At 42.1% G+C, this 11,479-nt stretch overlaps 1 long non-coding RNA gene across 5 annotated transcripts; it reads left to right on the top strand.

Moving 5' to 3' along the window:
- Positions 1 to 2,720: 2,720 nt before the first annotated feature.
- On the top strand, positions 2,721 to 9,613 carry LOC135306233 (uncharacterized). 5 transcript variants are annotated; one of them, XR_010367049.1, is made up of 3 exons: positions 2,721 to 3,221; positions 3,486 to 3,611; positions 9,414 to 9,613. It is a non-coding gene; the product is annotated as an uncharacterized LOC135306233 (long non-coding RNA). The 5 variants fall into 5 exon arrangements; XR_010367046.1 differs by having other exon boundaries at positions 3,486 to 3,658; XR_010367047.1 differs by lacking the exon at positions 9,414 to 9,613 and adding an exon at positions 5,229 to 5,999.
- Positions 9,614 to 11,479: the final 1,866 nt, after the last annotated feature.

Below are 11,479 nucleotides of genomic sequence, written 5' to 3'. Positions count from 1 at the left end.
TTTGAGCACTGACATCATACAGAGCCTCCCAGGTGTTTCAGAAGGCCACTTACATTGGATTTCTTCCCATCAGGGATTACTTTCATTTTCTCCTGCTTGTTTCCCAAATTCCTCTTAGCTGTCTATAAATGCATGGAAAACAAGGACTCTGACGATGCAGAAGATGGGAAGTGTCTTTGGTGAAATAGAAACCCCTGACCCACAGAGACTCATGGGAATGGGAACCTTGGAGGGAGAAAGAGGCTGGCTCAGAGGTCAGGACAGGGTTGAACTGAACTCTCCTTTTTAATCCTCCACTTTGACTGCAAGACTTATCCTTCCTCCAGAATTGCTTTTGAGCTGTATTGCTCCCAGATGTGCAGAAGTGTTTTTAGTGAGCCCAAATAGCCTCTCAGTTATCTAGCAGAGAGGGAAATGTCATATATTACGGTAGGAAAAATCTTAACTTTCTCTCTCTATGTGCATGCTAGTCCATAGCAAAAATAGTTCCATCTGCAAAAACATTATTTTGGGAATCAAAATCAGCACTTTTTCTTGTTTGAATGTGCTATTTTTCACTTGCTTGGCACTTCAAGTGCAAGGTCATGTGGCAAATCATTACACAAGCAATGTTTATCTCTGTTTGAAGAAGTCTGTCAAGAATTGATTTGGAAAAGGTTTCGGTAGTGCCTTTCTTTTACTTGTCAACAGTTCCATTATTCAAAGACTATTTATGCAAAATCATTTGTTCTACAGGTATTTTCATTTTAATTTTAGAAATAAGCCTTGGGGTGGGGGGTGGGGGAAAGAAAAATGAATATTTTTGAAGCAAGAATAGTAGTTTTTAAAACTGTAATGCTAAATTGTGTCACGTCCACACCCATGGATTCTATTGGAAATTCAGGGAAATGTTGTTTTGGGATCCCCTGGGGATCACCTGGGCAAGCCTCAGTGTTGAAACTGGGACAGCATCAACTCAGGTCAGTGCAGTCTATGCACTCACACACACCACAAACACACACACACAGACACACCCACCCCCCCCCTACCTCTCTGTCTCTGTGTGCATGCACATACACACCAAATGACAACTTTTATTGGCCTTCACTACTTTTAGTAGTCTTTAAAGCCTCACACAGGTTGCTGTATCTTAGAAATACAGCTTTTAACACCAGCTGGTTTGAGTCTGCTAAGTGTTTTATCTAGCAGATTAGATTCCACACCCCAGGGAAGAGAGTGACTTAACCACATTGTACAGCAGGTAAAGTGCTTTGGGGTCTGTGTTGTGTCATTAAGACCAATATGAAGAAGCAGCAAGACTTATCTTAATCTTGCTGATTGCCTCAATTAACACAGTCCCCACAGTGTCCTCCTTGATATCTAATCCCTGCAGTTTCTTGTTCTGTATTTTGCTCTGACAATGTTATCAGATCATTGCTAAGGGTATAAAAGTACACATTAAGTAAGTGAGGATGTGGTAGTTATTTAGAGAAGCCACACGCTTAATTAGCATGGAAATCAAGCAATGGAATATTAAGACTTTAGTGTAAGGCAAGAAATCTAATAGATGCTGGGCCTAAAAATAAAAATTTTAAAAAATAAATAAAAGGAAGGAAAAAAATGTACAGGAAAGAAGGGTAATTATACGCAGAATTCAAAAGCTATGCCATTCACAACAACCTGTCTACTCCTGGCAAACACTTTCATCATTTGGAAATAACTCACACAGCAACATAAGCAAGCAGCGAAAAAAAGGGGGGTGTCCTCCCACATCTCACACATCCAAGATGTAGTGAAATTATCTCTTACACTCGTGGGACTTTTCCTTATTCCTGAGGGCAGGTTCTATTCCCAGAGCAGCCCTGAGTGCCTTCCTCAGTCATGCAAAGACAAATAAACATGAAGATTCAGACCTAGGGAAGTTGATGGAATGATAATCTATATCTTTCCAGCCAATTCTGCAAGTGATGCCTAGCATAAAGATTGCTATGTTAAGTGAAAAAAAACAACCACCCTATCTGAGAACAAAAGTCAGTTCGGGAGGCTGACAACCTTGAACTGGCAATGAGTGCTGCTACCAGAAACAATCCTGTGGCTGAAATTGCTTTCTGCTCTCTGATGTGCCATCTGATGCTCTGGATGGCTTTCAACCTGTGTCCCAGGGCCAGGATGCTGCGGTGAGTGAGCGTGACCATCACAGCAAGAGCACCTGCAGGCCCTTCCCTGGGGCAGCAGGGAGGCCGGCAGCACTCCTTCTCCCTGCAGGTACACTGCATTGAAACCTCATCTTGAGGCTTACAACCTCATCAGCACAAACTCATTCCTCTGAAGGCTCAAAATGAGAACATCCAGTTAAGAGGTTTTTCTTAATTTTCTTTTTTCCCCATGCCATCTTACCCACAGTGTGCAATATGGGATCATGTTTTGGGGAAGAATGGTGGAGAGTGAAATGTTAAATTCAAACCCTGCATATTTAATCATGTCAATCTCTAAATATTTTATCTGGATCAATCTTTTATATCAGTTCATCTCTCACTGGCTCACTGGGCAACTGCCATGAAAGAGCACAGCAGAGGCTCTGATGGTGAACAACTACTGTGAAGACTTTTTCCTCCCTTCTTTCCTCTGCCAAAATTTTAAGCAATTTCCTGTTTCTGAGCCAGGAAAACCACTCTGTCTTTTGCATTGCCTTTCCTAACTGAATACCTAACTGCATGCTACAGTGAGATGCCAGGCAGCAACAAAAAGAAATATTTCTGGAAGAGCAACAGATCTCTACTAGTGCAGAAATATCCCACTCTTGCTGCTCAGGATGCAAACAGCACCTCATTTGCATGTCTGTAGTTTGAATGTAAATGGTCTAAGATAAGTCATTGTCAGACCCCTGTAAATATTGATGACTGCTCCAGGACTTGGTTTGTAACCATTTCTTTCTCTTCCGTCACAATCTGAGTGTGACATATTAGCAGAGATGGGGATGCAGCTTCTGTGAGGGAAAAGAGGCTTTGCTTAGTGGGTGACAGCAAAAGAAAAGAAGGAAGTTAAGGAGGAAAATTTCTAGATGAATAATGAATTGAGCCAGGTTGGAGACTGGTGAATCTTAATTAGAAATCTGACATATCATCAGCCTCCTGCCTTTATGCTTGCTGCACTCAAAGGGATGCTCAGTACCAGCTGCATGTCCCTGTGTTCCCACCTCTTGGTGACTGCAATGCCAGTGAGGGAGCCTCTTGTTAGACCAGGTGAGATGCAGCCACCCAGGCTGGGGACAACACTACTGCCTCTCTCAGACAAATTAAAGGACAGAGAATGTGTCAGCAAAAATTATGGGAAAAGGTGACTCTGGCCACCCCACCTCCCTCCTGAGATTATCAGCAGGTCTGGTGAATTGTATTCAGCATGTCTATTGTGTATATTGTGTAATATCTATTGTGTATATATCTATTCTATTGTGAATGGATCCTGACACTTCTTGTTTCTGCTTTTATTTTGTTTCCTAATGACAGTTTCAATACTCCTATCTGAGGTGTCTTGGTGAAGTGCCTGAAGTTACAAAGGAGGGAGAGTGAACATCAGTCTGCATCTGCTCTCTCCTGCAGAGTTGTCATCAGTCATCTTGTCTGGACTAGCAGGTGAGGGACAGCATGATCCAAAGAGCAGCCCCAGAACAACAAGACAGGTGAGGTTCTCCCAGACTCTGCTGTGAGAAGGTCACGTCCTTGGGCCTCAGTTTCTCCAACTCTAAAATGAGAAAAACACTTATTGTTCCAATTTATTTCATGTCTTAGAGGAAAAGAGCTCACTAAGTGCTACGGTTTATTATTCTAATGTGACTGTAAAATCATGATGTCTTTATTGCAAAATGATCTTTAAAACATGAAGCATTAGGATGGTGACTGAAATCATTACTATCAAATTGTTCTGCTTTTGCCCTGTCACATTGATACTTCAAAGTAAAATTGTCCTGTGGGCGTTTGTAAGATTTTATGAGGACAACTTGTCTTTTCAAACCTTATTCAAGAGGGCAAAAAAAGCCTCCAGATATTTTCTTAATGAAAAAGGGCTAAGGTTTCTGCCTGCCTAATTCTGAAGCTATACTTTAATATTTAAATTCCAAACCCACTAACAATCAATGTGATGAACAATCAACAAAATGAGTCACCAATTGTTCAGAAGCGGTGCAGGCAAATGTCTCCACACCTTGGTCCCACCCGAGGCTGTTGCTGTCACTGAGACACTGAAGGGCGGAATGTCATGGTGCCCCATCCCCCCTCTGCCTGTAGAAAGGGAGTGAAGGTGTCTCTGCTCTCTGGTGTGAGTGTCTGCTGGCAGGGGCCACATTTCTCTGCTGCTTTGGGGTGCCTGACACCTAGCACAGAGAAGCCACAGTCATGCCACAGCTCTCTTGGGTACAACCACAGCAGAAACACAGTACAAACAAGATGGCACCATGCACTGTGCAGCTGCTGGGCTTGTCAAGTGTCTGGTTCTCCAGAACTGCCCTATCTTCTCTGTCCCACAGGCTATACTGTTGCCAGATTAACAAGGGTCCTGTCCCTCCTTCCTCTTTCAGAATGGGCTGCACTACAAAATCATGTTTTCTCTTCTGACAGGAAGTCCAAAGGTGTTTCAGCAGTCTTGATGAGGGCACTCTCTTTGTGGGGACACACCAGGAGCAGCTTTCCTCCATCAACAGCTCCACTGGAGCAACTTTCTCACTCTCCTTCAACTTATCACTCCCAGATCTTTTATTTCCTTGCATACATATTTTGTGGATCATGAACATGCTTGTGGATATCTATATCCTGCCCTGTTTTGACCCAATCCACAAGTACCAAGAGGGAAGCTTTCTTCACCTTTTTTTTTTTTCCAGCCTAGCTATTTAGAAAAAACTGCTACTGGCAAATGTGTTTATTTGCTTTTTCACTCTCTCTTTTTTTTTCCCTGCCAGTTCTCCCAAATGACCTTGGGATTTGCTAGGCAGTTTCCAAACAATTTTGATCAAATGAAAGTGGCTTCAAATGCTACAACAATGAATTAAATATATCTGGAGTTGTTTCACTGGCGCAGAACAGTGCTTTCTTGCCCATGTGATTCAACAACTTTTTCCTTATATGACTCTTATATCATGTCCGGGAATTGCTGGATGAGTGCTGGTCAGCACAGGCCAAAATGGGGTAAGGGGCCAACACCATCTTGTGCTTGTGTATACATGATAGTGTGTCCATAGGCACATCTTGTTTCCTCAGATGGATGTATCCAATGGATATGCCTGAAAATCGAACAGAGAAGCAGAGAGCCAGGAACCTACACCAAGTAATCTCCTGACATTGGAGAGCCCGGACACAGGACACAGCCTCACAACAAACTTGATTTCATCAGCTCAGGATTGAGTTGGTAGTGACTGTGAATGGGGGTGCTCCAGGTCTGTGTGGCTGGCCTGGCCCAGGGCCCTTTCCTTGTGCAGCGCTGCCTACAACTGCTTCAGAAAATGTGTGGGAAAGTGCTGTTCCCAGGTCTTCACATCAGAAGTTTAACAAGGTCACTCCTTGTGTCCGGGGCAAAGGAGCCACCTCACCCTCCTCTCTATCACATGGTCTGGGAGCCAGCCCTAGATGGTGTGATAGACGTCACAGAATGTGCTTTTCAGAAGCAATGAAGCAACTGCTCCTGATATAAATGGAAAGAGTCTCTAATGGGCTGTTACCCCACCACCACCCAGAGAGGGAAGTGCCTGCGGTCCCCAAAAAGGGCAGCCCAAAGGAACTGCACAAAGCTGGCAGAGGGATCCAGTTTTGAAGTGTCTGAACTATAGAGGACATCCCACATGCAATGCTGGGGACCACAGCAAGTCACCAGGTACAGGGCAGGATGAGACAAGTACTTCTGCCTTCAACTCTTCCTCAGGATTCCACAAGTTCATGTCTGGCTCTACAATCAGATTTTCAAAGTCCACATGACCAATTTCAGGTTTTGAGAAGTTGCTTTCTTCAGTGTTTCAGGAAAACACTCCCTCCCTCCCCACCCTCCCCTGCCTTTTGCATAGGTCTGTGATACACAGAAATGTCTCTAAATTTAATGTTACGAGTGAAGTCCAGTGAAGGAAAGACCCATACTATGGCTCTGAAGCAGCTATTAAGTATGAGTACTGCCTAGTTTTATGGCAAACAAGTACATTAGCATTTAAATTGATTCTTAAATATTTTTCGTAGAAATTCACAGCAATATAAGCCTTAAATCCAGGACTGGTAATATTGTGATTTTTATGTCTAATTTCAGATTTAGCTTTCAGTCCAATAGATTGTAATTATAAGGCCATGAAATTTCAAAGAGCTGCTTAAAAATGCACAGATTTGTGTTTTGCCTTTAATGAGTAAAAGAAAAAAAGGAAAAAAAGGAAGTAAGCATTATCCCATGTCCCTGTGCAAAACTGTTGCCAAATCCTGATATTCTCATACATAACTCATAGTCTTGTTACAGGGCTTAAAAATTAGAAACTTAGACTAAGGACATCTTTTAATCTGTGTAAAGGATGCAAAATACAAATCCCTAGCACCTGGACAATCCTGTAAACTGAATGGCACAGATGTCTGTCAGTGAATACCCATATTCATAGAACATTAGGGTTGGAAATGACCTCCAGGATCATCGAGTCCAACATTTGGCTGAACACCACCATATCAATTAAAACACATTGTTCCAAACTTGGTATAAAATATAGGTGAAAAAGCTTGAATGGCCTCCATCCAGCCTCTGAACACATCTAATAAGGCTCAGCCATCATGATGCTCTCCATTTGACAGCACCTGCTCCACCAGTGCCTCTGGGGGAAAACTGAAGATTGCAGGAGGTAAGTCACACTGAAAATATGCTGATATTGATGCTGTGTGGACATAAGCAATAGTCTTTGCCTGTTTCAGCAGTGTACTTCAGCCCATTAGTTGCACTGATGAATTTGTCCACCCATTCTGGAAGCATTAAAAAATGTTTCATATGGGTACAAAAAGGCAAAACTCAGCATAAGCGAAACCTGTGTTGCTTTTCAGTGACCTTTGTGATTGGGAGTATGTTTTCAGTACATTTATTTCATCCTGGTAGTTAATGTCACCCCATGTAAATCCTTAAGAGTTTTGTGATTTTGAGAGGTGGGCTTTCTCCAGATGTGGTTTCCATGGCTGAGAACTCTGCTGCCACTTAGGTCGGTCATGGCTGAAATGTGAGAATCTTCAGAGACCAACAAGTTAACAAAAGGACACTTAGCAATATTGCTCCTCTGCTTGAATCTGTATTTAATTAGCTTGAGGAAGATATAAAGGCTGCTTTTTTTCAGGTGTGAGCTTCTACAAGACCCTGGGGGAAAAGAAAGAAACTATTTAAGGGAAGGAAATGCTTGTGCTATTACAGCCACAGAAGGCTGAGTTCACTCAGTCCTGCACTGTTGATAAGTGCTGATAATGTCATACATGAAACACCCCATCTTGGGCTTCTTTGGGAGCTCTAATATGGAAACAGTTTTAGGTGATGAAGTATCACAACACTGACAATCCCAGATCATAAGTATTGAATTTAAAAAAAAAAAAAAAGTTGAAAAATATCCTGGTTGAGTTGAGTACTGAAGACTTTTCGTGTGAAAAAGTCTAAGTCAAGATCTACATGTTTCTTATCCATGTAACAAGCATTGCTGCAGGGAATGTAAGGGTAGAGAGAAATTTCTGTCACCAAATTTTATTTTACTGAGCTAAATCTTCAATACAAAGGGTGTGTTTCTCTTCACCAATAAAAGTTTGACTACGAACTGAATGTCAACAGTTCAGCAGAGTGCATTTCACTAAGTGCTAAAATCACTTCCTTGCCAAGGACTTGTATCTGTTGATTAAAACATCAGGCTACTTACACTGTGTTTGATACTGTATCACAGGGGACACTGCACAGCCCAGACATGCACATTTCCCCTCCCACATTCTTCTACAATACACACTGAACTTGTAAAAAGCACAGTTAAACACCTCAGGAAGTTATGTGAAGAAACAAGGTTAAATCAAGAACTTACAATCAAATCATCTTGATGTGATTTAAACTCAAGGTTATACCCAGGTGTTCCAGGACATTCAATGCAATCCATGACTCTAAACCTTTGAAAAGGAGCTGTTCCAAATGGGCCTGTGCACCTTGCATCTTTGACTATCTATATAGTTTGTTATAAAATACAATTAATTTATTTCCATGAACCTAATCCAAACTTCAGTACAGAAACCTCACCACTGACTTCAAAACCAAAGCATATCACATTAAACAAAAACAAAACAACAACAACAAAAAAAAAAAAAAAAAAAAAAAACAAAAAAAAACACAAAAAAACCCACAAAAAAAAAAAAAAAACATGAACAAAAAAGGCCAAATAAAACAAAACAAATCAAACACATGATGGATTGTTCTGTCTCCACAGAGTACAAAGTGGCTTCACTTTTAGTGCTCACCCTTCAACTCTAACTCCCAAACCTGTCTGTTTTGTGCTTGTTGTGGAATGTCATATTTATTAAACCATTTTTCATAGGTGTGCCAGGCAATAATGTAAAAAACCACCAAGTTTAGGTTTATGCAAAACTGACATCACAATTCTGGTTCTATGCTCAGGGCTTCACGCAGACTGGTGCAGGGACCAAGAGGAGTGTTCCTTCCATGGTTTTAACCAGGGTCAGATTAGGTCCTTCACTTTGAGAAGTACTTTGTCAAATGGTTCCTAAAATCAGACAGCTGAGGTCTTTCAGCGCTAGCTTTTTCCTCATCTAGAGATGGTTGACACTGGTTGAAAAATGCTTCCTTCTCTCACAGCCCCATGAGAAGGCTGGGAAACAATTTAATGTGTCAGAAGAAAAACTTATGGAGATGCTTGCACACCCCAAACTAAGATGAAGCAGTCCCCTTCCTAAATGTAGCCAGAATGATTTGACCATGAAAGAGTTGCTACTATCTACCTAAATGATCTGGCTAATACCTCTTTATTTCAGTGACTACATCCTTTTATATCTTATATAGCTGGTAAACCAAACACATAAACCTTGTCTTCTGATAGCCCATTAGGTATGCTTTTGAGGTACAACCTCAGTAATTACTTCCTTCCAAAGTAATTGTATTTTAATTACACATTTAAGGCCAAATTCTTTCCTCATCTATCCCAACTAAAACTCTCTGAAACCTTATTAATTTTAATTAAGTTGGAGTTGATGCAAAATTTCTAAGTGCTCAATTTTGCATTAAAAGTTTCAAATTCATTTAAACATGGATTTAATTTCCACAAGCATTTCAATTGGAAATGTGCTCCTGCGTTTTTAGTCTTTCAGAGCAATAACATGAAATATATGAAACATAAAGTCCTTTCCAACAGATGATATTAGGACATAGCTCACCTTTAAATATTTCCTCATTTGCTGCAGCTACCTGAGGCATGTTTGCTACAGACTCAAACCGGACTTCTCTCTCATTAACATCAGTAGCTGTGCTACTCCAAAGGGATGAACTGCAGCTGGAGATAAACTGTCCCTTTCTGAGAGGTGAGACAGAGTTTATGTCATCAGCCAGTGCAGTAGACACAGAAAGACACCCTGGGAATGAAGCAGGCAAACTGCCAGAAGGGACTTGAGTCACTGAGAGCTTAAAAAGCCAGTTTGAAGTGTTGATGTGAGCAGGGAATTGATACATGGAGTTGGCCATGAAAGAGTGAGGAAAAATGGAAGTAAAACTTTTCACTGTCTCGCTGAACAAAAAGGACAATAAGTGACTTGAGAGAGTCACTTATTATTTTCAAAATAATACTTGGAGCAATTGAACCATCAAGAAAGTTATTTGAAGACTTGACCTGGACAGAATAAGACTGTAGAGGGACTCAGTAATTGTGCTCAAAACCGAAAATAAAAATATGAGGCAATTGAGCCTTATGTTTCAGATGTAAGATCTCTGACACTGCACATATCTTTGGAGACATTATGGAGTCTCTAATTAAAAACAAGAGCTGCTTGTGGGATTCCAGAGTGCAAGTGAAATTATTGAGAGAAACAGATCCAGCCCTGGAGAGATCAGCCAGCATCACAAAGAGGTCACTGCTGAGCTCTCAGACAAGTATAACACACGTCACTGTGCTTCCAAAGCTCTCAGGTGAGGCAAGGGTAGTGCCCAGCAATGTCTCTGGAATACAGCAAGCTGCATATGCTGCACAGAGTACCACACAGAAGGGCTGTTTGCAAAACCTTTACAGCCCAGAAGGGAGGCTCTGGCAATCACTACAGCCCAGTGGGCATGGCAGGATGTGCCTGTGCTGACTCCCAGCATTTCTCTTAAGAAGCTAGCCAGTAGCTCCAGCAAAGGTCTGACATTCTTTACACAACATACACTGAACATGTGGGAGACAGGCTTGCCTGAGCAGAGCCATGGAGCATATCCTCTGGCCAAGCATGACTGCCCACAGCAAACACTGTCAGACAGGGAAAATGGTGAACTGGCCTGGAGATAGCCCAGCCAAATCCCTGGGGGAAGGAAATGAAACAGCGTGGACAGGGCTGTTTGCTTTCAATAACAGGAATGTGTACAGCCACCCCAGCTCATTGGCCCAGCTCCACAGAGACCAGCTTCCTCAGAGCAGTTTTCTACGCATTTGGGAGCCCTAAGTGCAAAGGGGGTGAGGCTACAGGCTTTGATGTGGAACAAAACAGTGGTGAAAAGTGATTTGAGTCTGAATAATAGAAGAAAAGTCTGCCTAAGAGAAATTCCTGGGAGAGAAGTTAAAAAAAAGCAGGAGACAGAGCTGGATGTAAGACAGAAGACATTACAGTCATGTTGGACATGACATGCTGCATAAAATAGTGTGTGACAACAGGTCAGAAGCTTGGTGTGAGTTTCTGGGCTACATCTGTAATTGCCAATTGTGCACAAAGTGCCATGACACAGAGGAAAGCAGGATCATATGGATGTCTGTCTGACCCTTCTGTACCCTCTCCACTTTTAGTTCAAATGCAGAGAGAAGTGACACTCCCAGGCCCAGAGGGTCAGGGCAGCCTCTTACCAGCCTCTACACCAGCTTCACATGAATCCTCAATGTCAAAATCACTAGGATTGTCATTTCGAAGGCACTATAGAAAGATATGGGGCATAGGAAGCCTGAGAGATTAGAGACTGAAGTCAGAGAAACCCCTGGAGTCATTTGTTGTGTGTGGTGTCATTTATTGTTATAACCCATGGCATCAGCCAGATGTTACAAACCCTGCAGTGTGAAAGAGCCCCAGCACCTGATGCCACCCTCAAGTCCAAGAGGAGGTTACAAAGGCATTCAGCTTGTAAGCTCTTGAACAGACAGGAGACTCTGCCAGTTGAGACCTCCTATCTGAGACTGTACAGCACCTGCCAGATCACCACAGCCTCAAAAAATCATCTCTTTTCCTCAGGAAGGGGCAGACAGTTGCAGTCATGCCAGGAGAGAACATCACCAGATGCTATTGGCAGGGCAAAG

The sequence above is a fragment of the Passer domesticus genome, chromosome 1, assembly GCF_036417665.1.
Source record: "Passer domesticus isolate bPasDom1 chromosome 1, bPasDom1.hap1, whole genome shotgun sequence".
Classification (NCBI taxonomy): domain Eukaryota; kingdom Metazoa; phylum Chordata; class Aves; order Passeriformes; family Passeridae; genus Passer; species Passer domesticus.
Note: the sequence above shows the minus strand (reverse complement) of the source record. Positions and strands in the feature narration are given on the sequence as shown.